We start from the raw sequence: 27,342 nt of genomic DNA on the forward strand, positions 1-27,342 counted from the left end.
CTGATGCAGGGGACATGGGTTCGTGCCCCGGTCCGGGAAGATCCCACATGCCACGGAGCGGCTGGGCCCGTGAGCCATGGCCGCGGAGCCTGCACGTCCGGAGCCTTTGCTCCGCAACGGGAGAGGCCACAACAGTGAGAGGCCCGCGTACCGCAAAAACAAAACAAAACAAAACAAAACAAACAAATAAACAAATGCTACATCCCAAACCTCATCAGTTCACTGACCCAGCTGTGAGTTTTATGTCAGCAGCAGAGATGAAAAAGTTCATTAATACTATAAACACAGCAGCCTTAGACAAATTCATTTAATGTGACTGAATTGAGATCATTCTGTAAATCACCTGAAAAAGATTTTGTGGTATTTTTTCTGCCACGTAACTAATTTGTTCGTTCTTTTCTTTTTGAGGTGAAATCCTAATAATGCACTTAATTGAAAACTGGACTTTTGCCTGTGGGAAAAAAACAGTCTATTTCATGGACTATGGTGTAGACAATGATATAAGTAGCATTCTACTAAGCGCTACTATTTCATAATGACACTGCCCTGACACCTATTATAACCAAAACAAATAAAATGTCAGTTACCTCCATCTCAGTAGCTACTTCCTAAAATTCACTTCCAGCTTTCCAAATGTCATAACAGCATCATCTATCATTCTTCAAGAGCTACTAGTGACCCTTTAGACCTGCTCTAACGCTCGCGTCCATTTGAATCCAGCTGTGCAACGAGGAAGCTTCCTTCTCTTCCGAATCTGGTCTTAGATTTTGAAAATATAAATATCTTAGCCTCAGGGCACGAAAAGCTCCTTTGTGGAAAAGGCCATTGTCTTCCCTCCCTCAGAATCCTGCTGTTAAACTCACAATCATAGAAACCTGGTATTGCATAATGCACGTAACTGGTTATGAATTTATGTATAAATATGGGGCTTTTTAGTATTCATCTCTCCCTCTCCCATTTATTAGAAAGAATATTCACTGTCTTGAGTCTCATGGGCATGAAATATTACTGATTAGCTGACTCTACTCTTATTTTATTTATTTGATAAAGATTGCTGCTCAGGGCTTCCCTGGTGGCGCAGTGGTTAAGAATCTGCCTGCCAATGCAGGGGACATGGGTTCAAGCCCTGGTCCGGGAAGATCCCACATGCTGTGGAGCAACTAAGCCCGTGCACCACAACTACGGAACCTGCGCTCTAGAGCCCGTGAGCCACAACTACTGAGCCCGTGCACCACAACTACTAAAGGCTGTGAGTCTAGAGCCCATGCTCTGGAACAAGAGAAGCCACTGCAATGAGAAGCCCACGCACCACAATGAAGAGTAGCCCCCGCTTGCCACAACTAGAGAAAGCCTGTGCGCAGCAGCGAAGACCCAATGCAGCCAAGAATAAAATAAATAAATTTAAAAAAAAAAGATTGCTGGTCAATCCTTTCAGCAAGTTTGTTTGTTTGTTTTAGCTTTTGGCCACACCCCACGGCATGTGGGATCTTAGTTCCTGACCAGGGATTCCCCCCGACCAGGGATCAAACCCACACCCTCTGCACTGGAAGGCACAGTCTTAACTACTGGACTGCCGGGGAAGTCCCACTTTCAGCAAGTTTTGAAAGAAGAGTTAAAGCATTGGGATCCCAAAGATCTGGTTTTATGTCCCATTTCTTAAACTGTGATCTCAGGTAAAATTCTTAAAACTCTCTAAATTGTCATTTCTAATTTGTACAATGAGAATTAATAACTGTATCTTTCCAGGTAGTTACTTAGGCTGAATGACTGTAGTCTTTTATATAATAAGCACATAGTCATTACCAGTTGACACTTCATATCCACGTCCAAAACTCAACTTCCGATGGTCTCCCCTCTAACCTCTCCATGTTGGTTGATGATATTCCATCCTTCCTATTGTTTGCGTCAAAAACGTTGGAGTCATCTTTGGTTCCTCTTTCTCTCACAGCCCATATCCACTTTGCCAGGAAACCCTATTGGCTCTACCCTTAAAATATATGCCGATTCCCAGAGCTTCCTAATAGGCTCCTTACTCTGTCCAGCCTTTTCTCAAGCAATCAGAGTGGGCCTTTCACATGTAAGTCAGATCACATTACTCCTCTTCTCAGAATCCTGTAATGGCCCCTCAATTTAACTCAGTGTAAGAGCCCACGTTTTCACGATGGCTTACAAGACCCTTCACCCCAACTCTTCCATCTCCAACTACATCTCCTATTACTCTCTCCCTGCTCACTTACCTCTAGGCCACATGGGCATCTTGTTCCTCAAACACACCAGGCTGACCCCTTCCTTACAGCCTTGGCACTGGCCGTTCCCTCTGCCTGGAACACTGCTCCCTCAGATAGTTAACTCCTGCAAACCTCTGCTCAGATCTTACCTTCTCAATGAGGCCAAGCCTGACCACCTTATTTAATACTGCAATTTTACTAAGTTCAACTTTGCCCTTTTTAATAGGACTTTTCACTCACTAATACCTATATTATTTACTTATTTATTATGCTTACTGATGATTGTCTACATCTCCCCATTGGAATAGAAACTCCACAAATGCAGAGACCTTTGCCTCTTCTGTTCACCTAGAAGAGTGCTTGGTAAATATTTTTTTTTTGAATGACTGAATTGTATTTAAAGTAGAAATCTAAGTAATATGGAAATTAGCAGTTCCCAAGTTATATATGCTTTATTACACTTAAAAGTTATAGTTATCCCCTGATGAATCTTGGTCACTTCATTAATGACTAAGATACCACTCCTTCCACGGTACTTACTCTTAACCATTTGTAATCCACTATGTTTTAATGTTATTTAAGTTAAGTTGTCTTTACTTAATAGGACACCCTATTTATGACCATGCTTCAAGTCAGTGGAGATTCTAATTTGTTTCCCAAGTGCCAATATACTCTAATTCTCAGTTTGACATTTCTGCAAATGCATGTACGTGCTTTCTAAATGCTTTTTAAAAAATCAGCACATTCAGCATAATGATTACCTCTATCAAGAAAAAAGGGTAATTCTATTGGGAGGAAGTCAGAAGACGTATTGATAATATCTTACTTCTTAAGCTGGGTGATAGGTATCCAGATGTTGGCTTTATGATTATTTGCTGTAATTTACGTATATATCTTACACCTTCTATGTATGAAATAATTAATAAAATCTAGTGTTTGCTTGTTCTCCTACCACTCTTTATTTTCCCTCCAGTTTGATATGATAGTTATCTATGGGTGTAAATCTTCCAGCCAGTTTGTGAGGTAAATCACAACTGCTGCGTGATTTAGCATTTATCCCCTCCCCCAGCCCACAGTCATCTCACTGATGAGTCTGTGATATGAGATCAAACCAGAAGGATCCCCAGCAGAAACAGAAAAAAAGCTACTCACTACTTCATTGATTTAATCAACGTAGCCAGCTATCAAGAGGGACTGGAATATAATGAAGATAAAAATGAAATCACGATTGCTGCTAAAGCAGATTATTTTTTCAAAAGACATATATAAAGATAATAACTTCACAAGTGATTATAGCTTGTCTTCCCACTATTAACAAGGCACGTTCTTTGCTTGCCTACCTTCATTTCATCTTCCCTGACCCCAGGGTGGTGTAGGAATCTGATGGGTGCTCCCACAGCACACGATCTTGGTCACATGTGGAACTGTAACTGCCCATTTATATCTCCCCTATTAAACCAGAACTTCACTGAGAAAAGGCCTCATTGTTTTTTCACCGTTTAAGCCCTTGTCCTTGGTACAGCACTTCAAGTGCTGGTGTCATACTGGCTCAGTTCAAAGGTCAGCTCTGCTTCTCACTCCTTAGGTAAGCTTCTTAACCTCCCTGTGCTATCATTTCCTCAACCATAAAAGCTGATAATAGTATAAGCCCAGGATGTGAGGCTTAATGAAACAACACGTCTAAATTAGTTACACAGGGTGTGGTACAAAATATAAGCTGAATAAATATAATTATTATTTACTACTACCATTTGGTGATAAAGAGGAAACTGAATTGACAGAGAAGAAAGACAATAGCTCTTATAATATGATTCTTAGTGATTCAAGTGCATAGATGATGTTCAGGAAATGTCTGGAAATGGAGTCATGAATTCAGGCTCTAGAGTATGTGCTGAGAAGGCGTGGTGCCTTGGAGTGGTGCTACATTTCTGCCTGCACAAGCCTAAGGGTTGGTAAGCCTAAGGGTGTGGCCCGTGCCTAAGCGTTGGGCCTGCTGGGTCTCAGGGTCTTATGACATATTGATGGTACAATCCAGAAGTGGAACTCACATATCTGCACGTTTAGGAAATGTTATTTGAGTCCCAACTATGGTGCCAGGAACTTGGCTAGGGGATGGCGATGCGGTGCAAGTGTAAATATCTTGGTGTGACAGACTATGAAACACAAACTTAATTTATTATAAGATTCTGCACTCACGAAAAGGTATTGGGTATAAAAATAACTAAAATAGAATTGAAGAGGATTCGAAGTAAGTGAAAATAGTCACGCTTTTTGAAAGTGGGATGGTTTGAAGAAATTCAAAGTGGCATATCAAATGCAGACACTCATGGTAATGCATTCTATAGGTAGTTCATTCTAACAGTAATATGAAAATATCTAGAACTTTTAATTTGTTATTGAAAAAAGGCAAAAAAATAGTGGGTGATTGGTATACATTCTCAGGACATGAAAATACAAAAGATTTAATGGACACTACGTAACCCAGTAAGTATTGCGTTTAAGATTTAAAGTAACTAAGTCATAAAGTAATCCATATTACAAAGTTATATTTCTTGAGAAGTAACACGTGAAGAATTTTGAAATCTAATACGGACCTGCCCAAGCTTGGGCATATCAACTCCCTACTGAAGTTTTTCAAAAGAATGGAAATTTGCCATCTCACATATAGGCCAAAAATTGACTGTTTTGAGAGGAACTTCTAAAGAACAAAGGCCTCGAAATATTTCAGAATCTAACAACACCTGTTATCATTATTTTCTCCATTCTTTCTTGTTAGTGATCAGCAATTCTAACTCTGTCAGCATTCCAGACAGGACAAATTCAAAGAATTATGGCAATTCCTCAATTGCTATTTTCATGACAGACATTTGGTAGGCCAATAATCGTTATGGGTAAGTTACCTCAGGTCTAGAGAGATCCAAGCAACTTAATCAACGTCACTCTTTTCTAGTTAAAGGCAGATATGGAACAGAACCCAAGTCTTCCAAATACCCAGAAAAGACACAGATATTAGTAATAATGTGAACATTACTAAATGCTAAAAGTCTGAAGATGATATTAAATTTCTTAGACCTTTCACAACACATTGAGCAGACAGGAAATACCACCCGGAAGACATTACAGAAGTTTCGTAGCAGATCCTCTGTTAATTTTGCTAGCCCGCGTTTCTGTAAGACCGCCCATGTGCCGTCCCAGTATTTCAGTGAGGCCAGAGGGAAAACTGCCACTGGAGGTTTATTCAAAGGGACAAAGGCTCCCAAACACCCATTCAGAGGCCCTAGACTTTAAAATTCGTAGTAGCTGGTACCCTGGCCTTTATTTAAATCACATTATACCTGAGGAGTAATAAACTCATGAGCTTTTTCTTTATGTTACTTCCTCCGATACTCCATTTCTTTCTATAATGATCACATTAAAAGTTATTTTTGAACCGCTTTGCCATGAGTGGCACTAGGAAAAAACACGTTTAGCGTTCCACAATGGTCTGAACGACAAGAAATGCCTTCCCAGAAAGAAAATAAGAGGTGCACTGGGCAAGGTCTTCAGGGGGACCCCTGCCCCGAGGTCCTCCCGGGTATAACGATCTCCTGGTTAGTTTGCTTCGTGCTCTAAAAGGATGCTCTGGATACTCATTCCAAGCCAAATTACAAAACTTCTGCCTGGTGTCCACATCCTTCCTCTACCTTATTTTAAAACGAAAAGGACAATAATTCGGAGGAAAAGTTATTTTTAAAAAGAAGAAACAGCCGTCTGAAAGTTTTCAAAGAGGAAACACTCTAAGACGCGTCAGACTGTGATCGTCACTCAAATTCTCACCCTACTTGCACTCAATGCATAGCGCCCTGAAATACCCCCTGAAATGGCCCCCGTGAAATAGCCCCCGGGATTCCTTCAGCGTCGGTCAGGCCGGGGCTCCCGGACCCGCTGCACAGGCGAGGGTGTACCGGTTCCCCGTCTGACCTTGGAGCAATTTTCTGGGTAGGAAATCAGTCAAATATGACAAATCCGAACGCGGGGAAGACAAGCCCCAGCCCCAACCCCCCGCGGAGCTGGGTCAAGTACAGGGGTCGGCGGAGGGGACTCCGGGGACCCGCTGCCCTGGAGGGCCCAGCGGGGGCCGCGCGTTCACCCGGCCGGCGCCGCGAGCTGGGTCGGGCCTCGGACCCGACAGGCCAGACTCCTGGTCGGGTGACCGCCCGGCGGGTCCCGGTGCAGCTCCCAGGGCCCCTGGGCGGGCCGGCGGCGCCGCTTACCTCGACGGCTGCGCGGGGCCTCGAGCGCGCGGGGCTGGGCCGGGAGGGCGACGCGGCGCTCTGAGCTGCGCTCCGGTTCAGGTCGGCAGCCTCTGGAGGAAGTGGTGTCAGCCCGCCCCTTCCCACGCAGCGCGCAGACGTGGAGCGCTCGGCGCGCGGCTCCGCATCGAGGTGCGAGGAGGGCTCCTGTCTGGAGACACACCCACGGATGTGGATAAAGACGCCTAAAGCTCGGGGGCTGCTTTTTTCGACTCCACGGGTTTGTGCCTCCTTTCGTCTTACCCCTCCCCCCTACCCCCCCCCCCGAAGAAAACAACTTGGTTTTAATTCTGGGGAAAGTTGCGCCTTCCTCTCAGCCCTCCCCTACCTGCGCCGCGGGCCCTCCTCTCTCGGGAGCGACCCCCTGGGTTGTCGCCTCGATATATCAGTGGCTAAGGGATTGGGGGCCGGATGGCGGTTCCACAAAGGCCCAAGAAGCCGATTTCTTTTGCAACGGTCTTCCGAAGTGTTGACTTCAGCCCTTTCTGAGCTTCCTCTTTCGGGCCAGTTGTGCAAGGCCCGGCTTCCCTGCCGCGCGCAGCCCGCCCGCAGCGCACGCGGGAGCCGGAGAGAAGCGGTTCCCCCCCCCGCCCCGCGCCTGGCCGCAGGGGAGGCGCGGGACCGGGGTTAGGCGGTCTCCGCTGGAGCCGGGGCGGGGAAGGGCGCGCTTCGCAGCGGCGGTTTCTTAGCTCTCCGGTTGGCAACCGCCCCCCAAAGCTTAGCGGCACTCAGTTGGCCGGCGAGGCTGTGGCTTCTCCCATAACGCTGGTGGAAGTCCAAAATGGTCTGAATCCTGTAGACAGGGATTGGGCAACAGCGACTTAATCTACATCTGCAGTGACCCTTTGACCCAGCGATCCCACTTCTAAGAATGTATTACAGAGATACAGTGATGCAAATGAAGTAATGCGTACGCACCAGGCCACTCTTGGCCACACAGTTTGTCATCGCAAAGGACTAAGTGGAAATAACGCCGTGACTTTTGAAAGTGGCGTGTCCAGAGAGAAAGTGGGTGAGATCTGAAAACATAGCAGTTAAAGTCAGTTAGATTTGGAAATGTGGTTGAATTCACCTGTCCTTCCTCTCTACAGCTGGGTTGTCAAGGACTTATATGTGGGGAAGGGGGTGATGAAAGAGTAGGACAGTGGTAGAGGATGGGGACCAAGAGGTAGGCAGGCGCCAGACCAAGCAGGGCCTGGGGCTCAGCCTTGAGGACTTTGGGTTTTATTCTAATTGCAACGGGGAGCTATGGGAAGGCGTTTAGCAAGTGATTTGATTTCTTCTGTGTGCCATCCTACTGGCTTGTGATTGGAAAATCAGTCGGACGGGGCAAGAGGAAAAGCAGTAAGAGAGCACTCAGGAGGCTGTGGTAACAGTCCAGATGAAAGGTGATGGTAGCTTTGGTGAGGATTCTACTGCGGGGATGGTGAGAAGAGTTTGGATCCAAGACACATTATGAAACCAGAACCAACAACATTTGCTGATGGGCTGGGGTGGGATTGGGAGAGTGGCAGAAGGGATTAGAAATCGAATGCAAACCAGTGGGACTGGTGTCCTGGGAGCTCTGGTGTGAGGCATGGCTAGATGGAGAAAGATCAGTAGGGACAAACTGTATAGGACCACGTGGACCACGTCCAGGATTGTTTTCTCATCCTAAAAGCAATGAGATTGTGTAAAATAATATCTCAAGCCTCTATTTTCTTTGTAAAGTAAGAAAAGAAGCAGGGTCATCAGCTGGGGGTGAGATAGGAGGTTAGCGGGTCACAGATTTAGGGAGCTGGAGAAAGTTGTTTTTTTGTTAATGTTTATTTCCTTATTTGGCAGCGCTGGTTCTTAGTGGCATACAGGATCTTTAGTTGTGGCATGTGGACTCTTAGTTGCGGCATGTGAGATCTAATTCCCTGACCAGGGATGGAACCCGGGCCCCCTGCATTGGGAATGCGGAGTCTTAACCACTGGACCACCAGGGAAGTCCCAAGAAAGTTTAACGAGGTCATTGCAGAGAATCCGAGGGTGTGTTGCTCAGAAAAATATAATGGGATTTCCAGGCAACCTGAAAGCCTGAAATTGGTGATGGTGGTGGAAGCAGTCTGCTTAGTCGTGTGGCTCTCCTGCAGGGCCAGGTTACCTGGGTTTGGAGAAAGTTTAGTTGTAATGGGAGTGGCCAAAAACAAGCCAGCTGGAAGGATGGGTCATTGTGGTCAGAAGGTAGGCAGATTGAATTTTGCTCCTGGAGGCAGTGAGATTAGTTGACAGTGTCCAAGGTATGACCAAGGGCCTGGGTGTCCGAGTTGATCAAGGAAATGAGGCCAAAGGGTAGCTAACTGTTAAGTCACCCAGGATTAGGGTGGCCACATAAAATTGTTGAGGCTGGGACACTTTTGAGGGTACCAAAGTGCTAACTGGATGAGAAATCAGGAAACAGGTGTAATGCATGACTCTTCCAGGCAAACAGAATGATAAGATTTAAGCCCATCTTAAAGGAAGATTGGGAGTCAGGTGTCAGGGATTTGAAGTGAGAGAGCAGGAGTGACTGGGATTTGGGAAGATGACAGTCTGAAGAGGTGAACAGAATAGTTTACTCAAATGGCGTGAGCCTCGAGGAAAATGTGTTTGGTCTTTGTTTTGTTTTGAAAAAAAAGCTGAGCCACTAAAATGTCTGCAGGTAGCAATGGGGAGCACGGAGAACAGCAAACCCACCTTCTGAACTTAAGGTGCATGGGGTGTGAGAGAATAAACTACTTTCCCTTAAGAAAGTTGTAGTGGAAAGTCTGCAAGGGCAAAGTTAAAGCCCCAGGTAGAGGAACGCTCCAGAAAGAGCTTCAAGACACAGGAGTGGCAGTGAACGAGTTTGGGAGATGGCTGATTGAATCACAGGCAAGGAAGAACCGAATATCCTGGAATGATGATGTGGGAGAAGATTCTCCGGGTGGCACCCTCTTTGGGTAGGGACTCCCTGGAATATCTCTGCAGAGGGTGGCTAGTGGGTAGAGAATGCAGGGGAACTCAGTTTACTTAATTGAACTGGATTTTTACTGTGTTTCTTACAGCCTCACTCTTTTGGCATGTCTACCAAGTCCAACATGTATTTTTGCCCATTTCCTCCAGGCTAAAGAGCGCTTTCACCTTTTTGCAGGGACCTGGGTTGACTTGAAGTAAGAATCCTGCTACTTTTTTTTTTGGAGTGGAGAGGGATTTTTTTTTTCCTTTGGTTGAGCACTTTGTAAAGTTTTGCCCATTTATTTTATTTGGCTTGCTCTTAATAGTAAGGAATGTTTGTTTCTGATATAAATATCTAACTTTTATGCTGTCTGCAGCAGACTGTATTTTCCAAAGATGGCCGGGACCATCTCTCCCTTCCCCATCAAGAGCTGGAATCTGTTTCTTTCCATCCCCCTTGAATCCAAGCAGGCTCTGTGACTGCTTTGACCAAAAGAAGGCAGCAGAAATGGTGGTGGACTTTGCACTTAACTGGCTCTTTCCGCCCTGAGGTGAGAGAGGCCACATGGGGCAACATTGAAGCATCAGATGTGAGGTGAAGGCGCCGTCTTGGGCACCCAGCCCCTGTCCGGCCTTCGGAGGACTCCCGCCCCAGCTCTTATCTAAATGCAGCTGCATGAGAGACCAGGGGGAAGAACCACCCAGCTGAGTCCAATCAACCCACAGATCCCTGAGAGATTATGATAAATAGCTGTGTGAACCTCTAGGTTTTGGCTTGTTCACAGCTGGAGATACTCAAGATGCCATCTTCCGTACCTCTGCTTCTCATTTTTCTGTCCTGGTAAAGCTCCTGTGCTTTACTTTATAAAATATAAATTGGTAATAAAAAATAACTCTGCTCATGATTTCTATTTTAACCATAACATGCATATGTAATTAGTATATTACTAATTATATGTTTTCCATATAGTATATATTTTTCCTCTTGCCTGTTAACCAGACTCTCCCTCTGCCTGACCCACTCAGTCCTCTGGCCTTTGTTCATCTCCCTCAGCCAACCCCTTCCTGCTCCACCCCAGTGACAGTCAGTGGGAGGAGAACAGAAAGGAAAGGATGGAAGAATAGCCCCAGGAGGAGAAGGCTGGGGAAGAAGAGAGAGCCCGAGAAGGCTTGGGAGAGAATTTTTGGTGGGGGAGCCGAGAGCAAAGCAAGGAGAAAGATGTTTGGGGACACTTCAGGGTATGAGAGAGGCAGAGAGTGAGAAGAAGGGGTAGAAGGGGGTTTTAAGAATGGTGGGCTTGGTTTAAAATTAAATGTGGCTGTTAGTTTTTTTGCACTGACACTGCACAGAGTCTATGCCCGTGGAAGCCCAATGTTAGGTTACTTAATAAGCATTAACATCTGTGACATATTGAGATACATATGCATACACTGTCTCCCCAGAACTTGTGTCTCTAAAGCAGTTATCATTGCTACCTAGTATCATTGGCTGAGAGTATGAAACAGATAGGGATTGATTTATAAGGAACCAAATCCATTCAAAGTGGCTCAGGCGCAAAGGAGAAGTTCTTGGAGAAACTCTGACAGCTCATTGAACTCAGGAAGTATATCTGGGTCTCTTGAGAGACTATGCTAAGAACCAGAGGATCACTAGGAATTCTCTCCATCTCTTGTTTTCTTTTCTTGTTTTTTTTTTTTCAATTTAAAAAATTGTGGTAAAAATATATACATAAAATTTATCATCTTAACCATTTTTAAGTGTACAGTTCAGTGGTATTAAATACATTCATACTGTTGTGCGACCATCACCACCATCCCTCTCCATAGCTCTTTTCATCTTGCAAAACCAAAACTCTGTACTTACTGAACCCTAATTCCCCAGTCTCCCCTCCTCCAGCCCCTGGTAACCACCTTTCTGCTTTCTGTCTCTATGAGTTTGACTAAGTGTCTCATATAAATAGAATCATACAGTGTTTGTCTTTTTGAAACTGGCTTGTTTCACTTACATGTTGTCCTTAAACTTCATCCATGTTGTAGCATAAATCAGAATGTCCTTCCTTTTTAAGGCCGAATAATATTCCATTGCTTGTGTATACACATTTTGCTTATCCATTCTTTCATCCGTGGACACTTGTTTTACTTCCACGTTTTAGCTTTTGTGAATAAAGCTGCCATGAACATGGGTATGCAAATATCTCTTTGAATCCTTGCTTTTAATCATTTTGAGTATATATCCAGAAGTGGAATTGCTGGATCATATGGTAATTCTATTTTTAATTTTTGAGGAACTGTCATGCCGTTATCCACAGTGACTGTACAATTTTACATTCCCATCAACAGTGCACAAGTGTTCTGATTTCTCCACATCCTGTTTGTTTCTAGTAGCTATGTTAATAGGTGTGAGGTGGTGTCTCATAGTAGTTTTAATTTGCATTTCTCTAATGATTAGTGACATTGAATATTATTTCATATGCTTGTTGGCCATTTGTATATCTTCTTTGAAGAAATGTCTATTCAAGTCCTTTGCCCATTTTTGAATTGGTTTGTTTTTGTTGTTGAATTTTAGGAGTTCTCTATATATTCTGGATATTAATCTCTTATTATATATGTGAATTGCAAATATTTTCTCCCATTCTATGGGTTGTCTTTTTACTCTGTGACTTGTTTTTTGATGAACAAAAGTTTTCAATTTTCATGAAGTTAAATATGTCTATTTTTCCTTTGGTTGCCTGTGCCTTTGGTGTCATAGCTAAGAAATCACTACCAAATCCAATGTCATGCTTTTTACCCTATGTTTTCTTCTAAAGTTTCATAGTTTTACATCTTATATTTAAGTCTTTGATCCATTTGGAGTTGGCTTTTGTGTATGTTGTTAGGTAAGGGTCCAGCTTCATTCTTTTGTATGTGGATATCCAGTTTTCCCAACACCATTTTTCTTAAAAGACTGTCTTTTCCCCATTGTATGGTCTTGACACCCTTGTCCAGAATCATTTGGCCATATATGTGAGGGTTTGTTTCTGGGCTTTCTCTTCTATTCCATTTGTCTATATGTTTATCTTTATGCCAGTACCACACTGTTTTAATTACTATAGCTTTGTAGAAAGTTTTGAAACCAGGAAGTGTGGGTCCTCCAGATTTTTTCTTCTTTTTTCAAGATTGTTTTGGCTATCCAGAGCCCCTTGGGATTCCATATGGGCTTTAGGATGGGGTTTTATTTTTATGGGAAAATGTCATTAGGATTTTGATAGAGTTTACATTGAATCTGTAGATTATGTTGGGTAGTGTTGACATCTTAACAATACTAAGTCTTCCAATTCATGAACATGAGTTGCATTTCCATTTATTTATTTCTTTAATTTCTTTCAACAATGTTTTCCTTGTAGTTTTCCTTGTACAAGTCTTTCACCTCCCTGGTTAAATTAATTCCTAAGTACTTTATTCTTTTTGATGTTATTGTAAATTAAATTGTTTTCATAATTTCCTTTTCAGATTGTTCATTTTTAGTGTATAGAAATGCAGCTGGTTTTTTCATGTTGACTTTGTATCCTGCTACTTTGCTGAATTCATTTATTAGTTCTAACAGTGTGAGTGTGTGTGTGTGTGTGTGTGTGTGTGTGTGTGTGTGTGTGTGTGTGTAACCTTTAGGATTTTCTACATACTATTAGAAAATCTTTAGGATTTTCTACTATTAGAAAATCCAGGATTTTCTAATAGTATAATGTAGATCATGTACATCCTAAAGATCATTTAGGATTTCTACATATAAGATCATGTCATCTGCAAACAGATAATTTCACTTGTTCTTTTCCAATTTGAATGTCTTCTATTTCTTTTTCTTGCCTAATTGTTCTGGCTAGAACTTCTAGTACAATGTTGAGTAAGAGTGGTGAGAGTACACATCCTTGTCTTGTCGTTGATCTTAGAAGAAAAGCTTTGAGACTTTCACCACTGAGGATGATGTTTGCTGTGGGATTTTTGAAAGGGATTTCATTGAATCCATAGATTGTTTTGGATAGTAGGGACATTTTTACAACATTAATTCTTCCAATCCATGAGCATGGAATATCTTTCCATTTATTTGTGTCTTCTTCAACTTCTTTCCTCAACGTCTTATAGATTTTGGTGTATAGATCTTTAACTTTTTTGGTTAAAATTTTTCCTGAGTAGTTTTGATACTATTGTAAATGGGGATGTTTTCTTTATTTCTTTTTCAGGTAGTTCATTGTTAGTGTGTAGAAATGCAGTTGATTTTTGTATGTTGATTTTGTGTTCTGAAACTTTACTGAATTCTTTGTTTATATCTAACAGTTCTTAGTGGCATTGCTAGGGTTTTCTATATACATCATGTCATCAGCAAAGAGAGACAATTTTACCTCTTCCTTTCTGAGTTGGATGCCTTTTACTTCTTTGCTTGCCTAATTTTTCTAGCTAGGAATTCCAGTACTATGTTGGATAGACGTGGTGAAAGTGGGCACCTTTGTCTTGTTCTTGATATTAAAGGAAAAGCTTTCAACCTTTCACTATTGAGTATAATGTTAGTTGCAGGCTTGTTATATACGGACTTTATTATGTTGAGGTTTGTACCTTCTTTACCCAATTTGTTGAGTTTATCATGAAAGGATGTTGAATTTTGTTAAATGCTTTTTCTGCATCTATTGAGATGATCATACGATTTTTGTCTTCATTCTACTAGTGTGGTGTATCACACTGATTGATTTACATATGTTAAACCATACTTGCATCCCAGGAATAAAACCCAGTTGATCATGGTGTATGATTCTTTTAATGTGCTGTTGGATTCAGTTTGCTAATATTTTGTTGAGGATTTTTACATCTATGTTCATCAGGAATATAAACCTGTAAATTTCTTTTCTTGTAGTGTCCTTATTTGGTTTTGGTATGAGGGTAATGCTGGCCTCATAAAATGAGTTTGGGATTGTTGCCTCATTTTCAATTTTTTTGAAGAGTTTGAGTAGAATTAGCATCAATCTCTCTTTAAATGTTTGGTAGAATTCATCCATGAATCCATTTGGTCCTGGGCTTTCCTTTTTTGGGAAATTTTTGATTACTGATTGATTCTCCTTATTTGTTATTGGTCTGTTCAGATTTTCTATGTCTTCATGATTTAGTCTTGATAGATTGTATATTTCCAGGAATTTACCCATTTCTTCTAAGTCGTCCGATTATTTGGCATATAATTGTTCATTGTAGTCTCTTATGATCCTGTGTATTTATGTAGTATCATTTACATGTATCCTTTTTCATTTATAATTTTAATTATTTGAGTCCTCTCTCTTTTTTTGGTAAGTCTAGCTAAAATTTGTCAATTTTGTTTATGTTTTCAAAAGAACCAACCAACTCTTTAGTTTCATTGATCTTTTTATTATTTTTCTCTTCTCTGTTTAATGTATTTCTGTTCCAATGTTTGTTATCTCCTTTCTGCTGATGCTAACTTTGGACTTACTTAGTTTGTCTTGTTTTTCAAGTTACTAGAGGTGTAAAGTTAGGTTTTTATTTGAGGTCTTTTTTCTTAAGATAGACATTTACTGCTATAAAATTCCCTTTTAGAACTGTTTTTGCTGCATACCATAAGTTTTGGTATGTTGTGTTTCCATTTTCCTTTTCTCAGGATATACTTTGGTTTCCCTTTTGATTTCTTCTTTTACCCAGTAGTTCTTCAGGAGCATGTTGTTTCATTTCCACATATTTGTGAATTTTCTAGTTTTCCTCTTGTTATTGATTTCTAGTTTCATACCATTGTGGTCAAAAAAGATACTTGGTATAATTACAATCTCTCTGGTAAGGGAAGACTTTCACCGTGGAGGTGCAGACACTGGTGCATGCTGTGACCCCAGGTCTAGTGGTGCAGGTTGCCAAGTGCAGGGGCACGTGGTGGCACCCGGTCTGGGGGAACGTGATGGCTCACTGACTCGGGCTGTTGGGTTCCACAGCATCATGTGTGGTCCTTGGTGAGCACTGCATGAGGAGCAGGGAAAGGTCTGCAAAGGCTGCAAGAGCTATTGGGGTCCTCAGCAGTGTCTCCAGGTTCAGTGGATAGGGACTAGGGCAAGCAGCGGCAGGGGCTGGCACTGGTGGTGTGCACATGCCTAGCTGTGGTGGCCAGCTGCAGGTGCCTGTGGAATGGAAGGCGGTGAAATCTGCGAGGGGTCTCTGGCGGCTCTGGTGGATGTTGGTTTCTTCGGTAGTGAAGGCTGCTGGGTCTGTGTCTAGAGCAGGTCCCTGAGAAACCATGATCCTTCCTGCTGTATGGCTACTCTCGGTAGCCTCTGATTTTCTTTATCATTCCTAGTCATTTGTATATATCTCAGCTTTGCTGGTCTCTGGTTGGGGTGAAACTGAAGTGGGACCTTTTTTGGGGGCCCAGAAAGACTGGGAAGCTGGTTTCTCTCCCTGCTCTTCCTCTTCCTGTGAGGGGAACTGTTTCTAACGGAGTTCTCTCTTGATGCTTAGCAATGCTGTCCTGGGGGATGGGATGGTGCAGGCAAAATGAGGCTGTCTTCCTTCCCGTTTTGTGTGGTTATTCTCAAGTTTTTTTGTTCCACTGTGTTAAATTTCGTCAGTGAACTCCAGAGCTCTCCCAGTGCTGTTTTTGTTTGTTGATAGCTGTCTAATTATTGATCTTTGTTGGGCTATGGAGACTAGAGTCCCCATACTCTGCCATCTTGGTTACTTCATTCTCCCTGATAGACATTAAAATATATGTAACATATACACACGTATTAGATACATGAAAACAAAGCTAGCCCCCTCTTTCATACTATATACAGAAAGAGTAAAGAAATTAATATTAGAAAATGTTAGCACAAGTTCGTGTGCCTGATGCATAGTGAGGCCAAACAAACTGAAACGTTGGAGTTTGGAGCAGAGAAAGGTTTATTGCAGGGCTATGCAAAGAGATTGGCGGCTCATTTCTCTGAATTAGTAAGAAATAGAAAACACATAAGGAAAGAAAGGGCAAAGGTGATTCATTGAAGATAAAATTTAAATAACTAATAAATATATGAAGAGATACTCAAACTGGCTAGAAGTCAGGTTGGTGAAAGTTAAACAAGGAGTTTATTTTATTTTATTTTATTTTTGCGGTACGCAGGCCTCTCACTGTTGTGGCCTCTCCCGCTGCGGAGCACAGGCTCCGGACGCGCAGGCTCAGCGGCCATGGCTCACGGGCCCAGCCGCTCCGCGGCATGTGGGATCTTCCCGGACCGGGGCACGAACCTGCGTCCCCTGCATCGGCAGGCGGGCTCTCAACCACTGCGCCACCAGGGAAGTCCAGGAGTTTATATTTTTAAATCATGTAATTGGCAGGGGAAAAAAAAAGAAACAAAGGGGAGGGATCACACTGTGTGCTGTCAGGGTTGCAGGAAAGCAGATATTCTCTTACTTTGCTTCTGGAAGTAGTGAATTGCTGTGCCTTTTCTGAATGTAATCTGACCACATCTACCAAAATAAAAAAACTCATTCTCTTTGGCAGAGGGATTCCAGTTTGGAAATCTGTCTTATGGAGATAGTGGTATGTAAAGCCATATGTTCCTGGATATTTGTTACAGCTTTGTTTATAGTGGCAAGAAAACTGAAAATGATTATGCTGGCAGTTACTAAATGACTAATTTAGGAGGATGTTAAAAAACCAAAGATTCATTCACGAGAAGTTTCTGACATGGAGCCATGTCTTGTGACCTTGTTCCTGTAGCAAAAACTGTGCCAGGGGAGGAAGTGCCTTGACCTTGATTTCAATATTTTACAAGAATGACTTTTTATCTTGGAGGCTTCTCTACGTGAAGTTTAGGTATTTGTGTTCATCATTATCTGTTCTGCTTTGCTTAGGTGTGGAGTTTGGAAATTCTTTCCGATAGAGGGAGGATTGCCTAGATGTACAACTAAATAATCCTGAGGCCTTGTACGTGCTAAACAGAGTGTGGTTTATCTCTACAACGTATTTATGTGTATAGATATATAATTTTTATATCTTGGTATATCAATATATATGATATTAGATATAGATATGATATGGATGTGATATGCATTGACAGAGCTGGGGAATGTCCGTGATTGTTATTATCCAATGAGAAAGGCAAAGTGCTGAGAAATATCCATAATGTGCTCTCATTGTTGTGAGATCAGATACATTCCCTGTATATTAGCATTTATTCATATTAATTTGGGGAAATTTGTTGAGGAAATAACATCAGCTTATTAAAATCAAGTTTTTTAGCACATAGTATGTCTTTCACTTTACAAATCGCAGATAGTTTCTTCTGTTGCAATGAGCACGTATTACTTTAATTAATTTTTGTAAAACACACTTTAATCTTTGCTGAACTGCAAATGGATTAGTAAGTTTCTGGACTTTTGGGGGGAAATTCTAGTTCTAACCTTGCCTTCCTTTTACCCATCAGTATTCTTTTGGGAATTCCTCAACATCTGCCTGTGAGTTCTTAGGAAACACAAAGATATTTTAATAGTTACAAGGCAGAATGTAATTTAGAAGGTCAGTTGGATGCAAAGGAATTAAACAATGCATTTAAAAGCCAGAATGACTTGTCAGGTTCATTGGATTTTCTGGATGCTTCCTTTAATTAATACAGGTAACTGACCCAGCTCAAAAAATGTTAAAGCTAGTTCTCTGATTAAGCAGAAACTCCCTCAGGGTTGATGGCAGGAATTCATTATCAGGGTTAAATTCTATTTTATTTTCTCCCTGAGGCAGAGTTCATTTCTCAGTGGTAGAAAAGAGGAATGAAAGAGTGTGGTCCACAGCACCTCCCTTTGTGGGTATGAGCTCACTGAGCAGAGAGACAGGGAGCTTCCGCTTCCCCCTCTTACTTCAGAGCCTAGAGCAAGGGCTTCTGCTTTTTCATCATTCCTCCCCATCATTAGTTACTAGGAAGAAAGGAGATGATTCAGGGTGAAAAACTGCAAATGTGAAGGGAGGAGTGTATTTTGATTAGAGATGAGAAGGCTGATAGAAGACTTGATTACTCTCTTTAAGTTTTTGAGAATTTTTAATGAGATATGTATTGGAAAAGTTGTTGATTGAAGATGAAAGCCTGAACAGGTGAGTCTAGACTGATTGATGCCTTGAGTTTCCTGTGGTACTTTTCTATTTATCAACAAACAACCTGGGAGTTACCTGACCGTGCAAGTCCTTTTTAGAGAGGACAGCTGTTATCATTTAAGTCTGTTGCCCGATTAGGTTAGATTGTCCTTTGGGACATGTCTGCAATTTTTGGAATCCTTCCTGAACTTGGAATTGTATTTAGTTTGAATTTGATACATTTAGGAGAGCTGATTGGAATTTACAGTATGGTTAGTTTACAAACAAATTATTGCATTAAAAAATTGGCATTTGTGGTTCAGAAGTTTCTTGTTTTTGATTTTGCTTTTTTTTTTCTCCTCTCCTTGGGCTAGTAAATTTTTTTAGACTGGATAATAGCTTTAGAATTTTGGGTTAAAAAATAACAACAACAACAAAAGAATGAAAAAGAGTGAAGATAGCTGAAGGGACACCGATCTCAGAAGGATGCAAGAGAAAGAGGCAGAAAGTTTTTTTGAAGAAATAATGACTAAAACCTTCCCTAACCGGGGGAAAGAAACAGATATTAGATCCAGGAAACCCAAAGAGGACCAAAGAAGATGAATCTAAAGAGACCCAGACTGAGACATATTATAATTAAGTTATCAAAAGTTAAAGACAAGAAGAGAATCTTAATAGCAGTAAGAGAAAACCACCTGTTATGTACAATATATCCCCACAAGTCTATCACCAGACTTTTCAGCAGAAACCTTTAAAGCCAGAAGGGCATGGGGAGATATATTCTAAGTACTGAAAGGATAAAACTGGCAATTAAGAATATCTGGCAAAGTTGTCTTTCAGAATGGAAGGAGAGACAGTTTCCAAATAAACTAAAGATGGAGGAGTTCATCACCACTAGACCAGTCTAACAAGAAATCTGAAAGGGATTTCTTCAAGTTGAAATGAAAGGATGCTAATTAGTAACATGAAAACACATAAAAGTGTAAAACTCACTGGTAAAGGTAAATATATAGTTAAATTCACAATAACCTAATATCATAATGGTAGTGGGTAAATCACTTACAGCTCTAGTATAAAAGTTAAAAGACCACTGGAAATCTTTGTCAGGGCAATTAGGCAAGAAAAAGACATAAAAGGCATCCGAATTAGAGAAGGAGTAGAGCTATCCCTATTTGCAGAAGACATGATATTATATATTTAAAAAACCCTAAAGATGCCACCAGGAACTGTTAAAACTAGTAAATAAATTCAGTAAAGTTTTAGGATACAAAATCAATACACAAAAATCAGTTGTGTTTTTATATAGTAATAACAAGCTATCAGAAAGAGAAATTAAGAAAACCATCCCATTTACAGTTTCATCAAAAAGAATAAAATACCTAGAAATAAATTTTAACCAAGGAGGTGAAAGACCTATACACTGCAAATGATAAGACATTAGGGACAGAAACTGACAGACACAAATAAATGGAAAGATATTTTATGCTCATGAATAGGAAGAATGAATATTATTAAAAAGATAATACTACCCAAAGTAATCTACAGATTCACTGCAGTCCCTATCAAAATTCCAATGGCATTTTTCACAGAAATAGAATAAATAATTCAAAAATTTGTGTGGAACCACAAAAGACCCCCAATAGCCAAGCAATCTTGAAAGAAGAACAGATCTGGAGTCATCATACTTCCTGATTTAAAATTATATTACAAAGGTATAGTAATCAGAAGAGTATGATATTGGCATAAAAATAGACACTTAGATCAGTGGATCAGAATAGGGAACCTAGAAATAAACCCACAAATACACGGTCAGTTAATTTATGACAAAGAAGCTGAGAACATACAATGAGGAATGGATTGTCTTTTCAATACATGGTTTTGGGAAAACTGAACATGCAAAAGAATGAAACTGGATCCCTATCTTACATGATACACAACTCAAAATGGATTAAAGACTTGAATGTAATACCTGAAACCATAAAACTCCTAGAAGAAAACATAGGGGCTAAGCTTCTTGACATCAGTCTTACGATGACTTTTTGGATTTGACACCAAAAGCAAAGGCAACAAGAGCAAAAGTAAACAAGTGAGACTACGTCAAACTAAAAATTTCTGCACAGAAAAATAAACCATTAACAAAATTAAAAGGCCACTTACCAAATGAGGGAAAATATTTGCTAATCATATATTTGAAAAGGGGTTAATATCCAAAATATAAAGAGAACTCATATAACTCAATAGCAGAAAACCAAACAGTCTGATTTAAAAATGGGTAGAGAAACTAAATAGACATTTCCAAAGAAGACATACAGGTACCCAACAGGTACATGAAAAGGTGTTCAACTTCACTAATCATCGGGGAAATACAAATCAAACCACAATGAGATATCACTTCACAGCTGTTAGAATGGCTATTATCAAAAAGGTGAGAGATAACAAGTATTGGAGAGTATGTGAGGACAACAAGTGTACCTTCGTGCACTGTTGGTGGGAATGTAAATTGATGCAGCCACTACAGAAAACAGTATGGAGGTTCCTCAAAAACTTACAAATAGAACTACTGTATGATCCAGCAATTCCACTTCTGGGTATTTTTCCAAAGAAAACAAAAACACCAACTTAAAAAGAAATATGCACCCCCATGTTCATTGCAGCATTATTTACAATAGCCTAGATAAGGAAACAACCTAAGTGTCCATTGATAGATGAATGGATAAAGAAAATGTGGTGTGGTGTGGTATGTGTGTGTGTGTGTGTGTGTGTGTCTAGGTTTAGATTATTTGAACAATCGATCATCGTGACTTTATTACTGATGTCTTTTGCTGTTGTTAGGGAGCATTCCTGTTGGCACCTACAGAATCTGACTTGTTTACTGTTGTGTCAGTACTTAGATCAGCAAAGTGTCTTTTCTAGCCTCTAACTCAGCTAATGAGCACAGAAAGGCAGACTTCATGTCCAGAGGATAATCAAAGGAGCTTTATATGACAGACTGAAACGTTCAGTTCCAAAGCCAAGTTAAAAATTCTTTATTGTTTCAGCCATGAATAACCAAAATCTTAAGACTATTCAGTGACCCTGGGCTGAATAACCAGGACATATAAGAGGGAACCTTGTGCTGTTGATGGGGCTATGAAATCAAGTCTTTGAGATGGAGTTGAAGGGCTGATGAATAAAAGTCTCCAATCTATGAGGCTGTGATTCTTAAGCCTGCCACAGGTGATGCACTTGGCTCTGTGCGTGGCTTATTTTCAGCCACATTAAGTGGCAGTGTGCCCGCCAGTCACATTGACATCAGCAGCAGTGTAGGAGCAGACGCAAGTCATGAATATTTTTTTAAATTATTTATTTATTTTGGCTGCACCGGGTCTCCCTTTTTTTTTTTTCAGTTGCAGCATGCGGGCTTCTTAGTTGCGGCATGCATGCGGGATCTAGTTCCCAGACCAGGAATCAAACCCGGGCCCCCAGCACTGGGAGCGCAGAGTCTTACCCACTGGACCACCACCAAGTCCCTCAAGCCAGGAATATTAAAGTCACCAAAACTATACATTTTTTAAAATATCAAAGATAAGAACAGAGGATGTGTCTGAGGTAGTCCACCCTCAGGGAATTTTCATTCAAGAAACATGATCATTATCTTTATATAAATTTAAGTAAATCCTGACATTCAAATATTTCTTAGTGCTTTGAATGCAGTGTTTCTTACTCATATATTTAATCCTGTCAAAGCTAATTTGCTATAAAGAGATTTCTTGACTGAATGCATTTCAGTATTCGTAGGCTTTTAGTGCTGGGAGGCATCTATTGGGGGTACAAACTATAATTGCTTATACAGTAAATGATTTGTTGAAACATCAGGGATGCTAAACTATGCATGTTATGCACTTAAGTGAACTCAGCTGCCATACATAAGAATTAAAGCTACTCAGGAAATAAATAATTTTTCTCTGAGGTTTACAGTTCTTGCAAGTCAGCACTTCAGTAGTTGACTGGTATCTTAGCTTGGACTGTCTAGGTGGATCAAACAACAGAAATTTATTTTTTACCAGTTTTGGAGACTGGAAGTCCAAGATCAAGGTCTTGGCTGATTTGGTTTCTAGTGAGAACTATCTTCCTGGCTTTTTTGCTATGTTCTCAGATGTATGCACACAGGGTATGGAGTGTTGAGGGAGTGGGAAGGGGGTTGGTGGGGAAAGCGAGAGCCCTCTGGTGTCTCTACTTATAAGGACACTAATCCTATCAGATCAGGGCTCCACCCTTTTGACCTCATTTAACCTTATTACTTCCTTAAAGGCACAGCCTCACTGGAGGTTAGGGCTTCAACATATGAGTTTGGGTGGAACACAGACAGAAGGCAAGCTACCCTTAACTTTATGGCAGCTGGATGGAACTTTCACATATAATTGGGAGAATTGACTTGATATTGTCATAATTGATATTTAAATGATGGGAGTAGACATATCACAGATTAATGTGAGGTTGCTTTCATATACCTAATTGAGTAATATCAATAGCATTCTTTTGTTGTGTGTGAGCTAATTAACTTTAAAAACACTACTATGTCACTTATTCCCACTACACTCCTAGTAACCATTTGTTGAACATTTAGCATACGACAGATGCTGGCTAAAATGTTTGTATTCATTAATCTGCATGATAACTGTGTTAGGTAGGTAGTATTTTACCCTCTTTATGGTGGTCTAGAGAAGTAAATGACTTGACAAGTTCTCAGGGATTGTTCTGGCAGAGGCCTTGTTTTAACTCTGGCTATCTCAGAGCTTGTGCCCTTTCCTTACATCACCTTATCTGATAAAGAGGAACTGCCCTGGGATTCCTCTACCTTGGGATTCTGGGCTGTTTCACTTTCTTCCTATTAACTGGGCATTTATAGCCATAAGACCACGCTATTCACCATATGCTTAGTACTGAAAACACTATCTACTGAAATTCAAGAGAAGTTTTAAAAAGAAATATGTTCAAGGAACCACTTTGGGAGCTGTAGCTGTGTATAACTGAAATGTTAGTATCAAAGTAACTTGGGTCAGGCTGTAGGGCAATCAAGCTGAGCCTGAATGCCCTGATAGTCACATTCAAGTAGACCTGATTGTAAAGTTTTGGTGCTTTATTTTTCACTTGTGGAGTTTGAGTTAATGCCATCTTAAAAATTTACATTAGTTCTTTCCAGTATATGGAGGTGTTTCAGGGCCATAATGCTGGGGCATGGGAATTCACATCAGAATTTACCAACACCTATCTGTCGAGCAGAAAGTGTCAAATGAACTTCATACAAACATGAAGTTGGCAGGTGCCAGAGCAGATGCTAGCCATGGGCATGAATATGGACTTCTACATGATTTAGGACAGGAAGTGGCAAGATAAAAATATATTAGAGGGCTTCACTGGCGGCGCAGTGGTTGAGAGTCCGCCTGCCGATGCAGGGGACACGGGTTCGTGCCCCGCTCCAGGAGGATCCCACATGCCGCGGAGTGGCTGGGCCCGTGAGCCACGGCCGCTGAACCTGCGCGTCCGGAGCCTGTGCTCCACAACGGGAGAGGCCACAACAGTGAGAGGCCCACGTACCACAAAAAAAAAAAAAAATTAGGCTGCTTTGTAGTCTTGTCATTTGAGTTGTTTTTTGATCAGGAGAGTTATGTTATAAAAGGCAGCTCCTAGATTTGGCAGAAGAGTGATGAAGAGGATGGCCAGAGTCTTCATTCACATAACTTGAGGCCAACACCATATCCTTCAACCAGAGCATAAGCTCCTTCAGGGCAGGACTGGGTCAAATGCTATAATGGTGGATGTAGTGAGAGACACAGGAATGATTTTCCTGAATTGAATGGTAAAGTCCAGTTAATAAATTCTTTCAGATCTTTGGAAAACCTGGCAGAAAGCCCTCTCATCAATATTTGATGAGAAAACCTTGCAGCTAGTTCTACAAAGATTACCAGAAAGGTGAAGTTCACAAAAAGAAAGGAAATCAAAAGCTTGAAACAGATTTTCTTTCACATCCACTGTGCTGTTGTTGGCATTTCTTTGCTTCCCTAGTTGAAGCAGAGTGGACTTATCCTGTGTTACTGGCACCACCTGGGAAGTGAAATGGTTCTGAGGACTGTTTACTTGTAGGTTGCAGATGGAAAGGGAAGGACCTGAAAGAATAACTTTACCTGTGCTATTACACCAGAAGTGAGAGGCCAGTAGATGTCAGCATAAAGACACAATCCTCCTGATTTCTGTTTCACCCAGATGAAAAGATTGGGTCCTGTTGCTCATATAAACAAGAGCAGGGGGAGCTTCCTCCCTCTCCAGATGCCTGATTCTCCCTCTAGGGATGTGGCAGCCCTTATGACTATTTGCGGAAGAATCATTTCATGCCCTTGGAAATCACCTGTCCACCCTCCCATACACATGACAAGCCCCCACTCTTAGGATTCTTATTCTGCATTTCTGGAGTAGCGTCTTGGATTTTGCATTTTTAATAATCTCTAAAGATCATTCTGAGGCACAGCCAGGGTTGAGAACTAATGTCTGAAGGAGTAGTAACAAATACATGACTTTGCTTCCAAGCATACTTGTTGTATCTAAATGTGTCCTTGGATTTTACTCTGTCTTATGAAATCTATTTGTTGATTTATTGTCATTGTTTCATGTATTAGTTCATCTATAATTTGCAGAGTCTGCTATGCCCCAGGAATTGTGCCAAGTGCAGCTAAGGAGGCTACCCCTAAGTGTGGCAGGGGAGATAATAAGAAACAAGTAATTTCAGTATAAAGGGACAGCTCTGACAGAGATAAACTCAGCAGTGAAGAGGAGCTCTTAACCTAGGGAACACAGGCATGGCACAACTAAAATGTGGGGACGAGAGGGCAGGGAAGAAAGCCCAGGCAGGCATGGGTGCCCTTGTCCTTGGTGCTGAACCATCTCTTCCCTGGCTGAGGTAAAGAAGTTTTCCCTAATATCTGGTTTCTGATGATTTCTCTACTACCTCTGCCACTAATTCTGAACCAGATGAGGAAAGGGGTAGAAAAAATGAAGGAACCCAGATGTAAGCAGATTAAAGAGGTTATTGAAGAAGAGACAGCCACTGAGTTATTGAGTTGGTGATGTGGAGTTTGGGGGAGAAGGGAGCAGAGATTTCAAATAATTAATTCACAAGAAGAAAGTTTCTCCTCTGGAGAGGTAAGATCTCCGGTACTTTCTACAATGCTATACTTAAGAAAGCACAGGCTTTCTGGAAGTGATCATGATCTGAAATGAGTCCTGAAATTCGCCTCTAGGTGGAGAGGACCTGAGAGGCATTCGGGGAGAGAAAGCAATATTAACAAAAAAAGAAAAAAACTTGTTTAAGGACCCACACATAACTTAAAATAGCAAGAACATATAGTGTGATAGCACGATATAATGGTGAAGATGTAGCCAAGAGTTATGTCATGGATAGTCTTGTATGTGTATATTATTTCATTTGATAGTGTCCCAGAAGTCTCTAAATTATGGCTAATTTAGAAAATGTACAGAAGTATTAGGAAAAAAAGTCATCCATGATCTCCAATGTAAAGAGGACCAAGTTTAGCCTTTGGTATATTTTCTTCCACTCTCTCCTTCTAGTCTCTCTATTTTTTATATATATATATATATATATATATATATATATATATATATGTATGTATATATCATATATACTATATACACTATACACACTATACATTAGACTATATATGTGTGTGTGTGTAGTGAGAGAGAGACTAGAAGAAAAATATATATACTCACATATACCCACAGTATCTATATATTCCTATAATGTATATATGGAGATAAACGAATATAAAAAGGTGTTGTGGTATTCATCTGCTGAAATAAAGACTGAGAATGAGATTTAAGAAATGATCCTAAGACATGTGCACATTAGTTACCATTGTGAGACTTAACCGGAATTTCCACACTGCTGCTGACCAATGTTGTCCTACATGAAATGCTGTCTGTCTGTGTGGACCTGTCTTGGAGCTGGACGATTGCTTCTAATTGTCCTTCACCCCAAGAGTCTTCATGGTTTTGAGCTGACTTGGCCATTCTGAATCTACAGGATCTTAGGAAGTTTCAGGAGCCTTGTGAGAGGCTGTTGTGTGAAGGGCTATAAATTGGAGAGAACTGAATACAGTATAGTTATGTATATGCTGGAATACTGCCACCACTAAAAGTCATGTTTCCAACTGATATTTAATGACATGGGCATGGCTCACACTCACTTCCTCTTCCTCGGCACACAGGAAGGCCAAATTTCCTAGACTCCACTTACGTTATATTGAGATCATGTGTTTGGATTCTGATCAATATTGGTAAAAGCAGTATTGCCCTTAGATCTGAATGGGACAAGCCTCTACCTGTCTCTGAGCATAGAGAGCCCTGCATATTATAAACACGTGGAAAATAAATATTAAAGGATACATACAAGGTCACCCAGCTAGTAAATGGAAGAATTGGGATTAGAATCTAGGCAGTCTGGCTCTAGGATCTGTGCTTTGAACCATTCCTCTTTCCACCTTTGCTACATGTATAATTATGCCTTAAAAATACCCCTATTATGAATGGTTATATTTGTGGGGTGAAAGAATAGGGATTTTGTATTTTTTTCTTCGTGTTTCTCTACGTTTTAATCCTCTACAATGAGAAAACATTTATAAGAAAAAGTAATACATGTATCACTATTTTAAAAAAGGAAGATTCCTCTCCATCCCACCCCCCCGGCATTTGAATAAGCAAATGTCAAGCATATTTTTTTCACTAAGGACTTCATTTTGGATTGATTCAGCCATCCAGCCCCTAGGTTCTTACC

Source organism: Leucopleurus acutus, assembly GCF_964270905.1.
Source record: "Leucopleurus acutus genome assembly, chromosome: 1".
Lineage (NCBI taxonomy): Eukaryota > Metazoa > Chordata > Mammalia > Artiodactyla > Delphinidae > Leucopleurus > Leucopleurus acutus.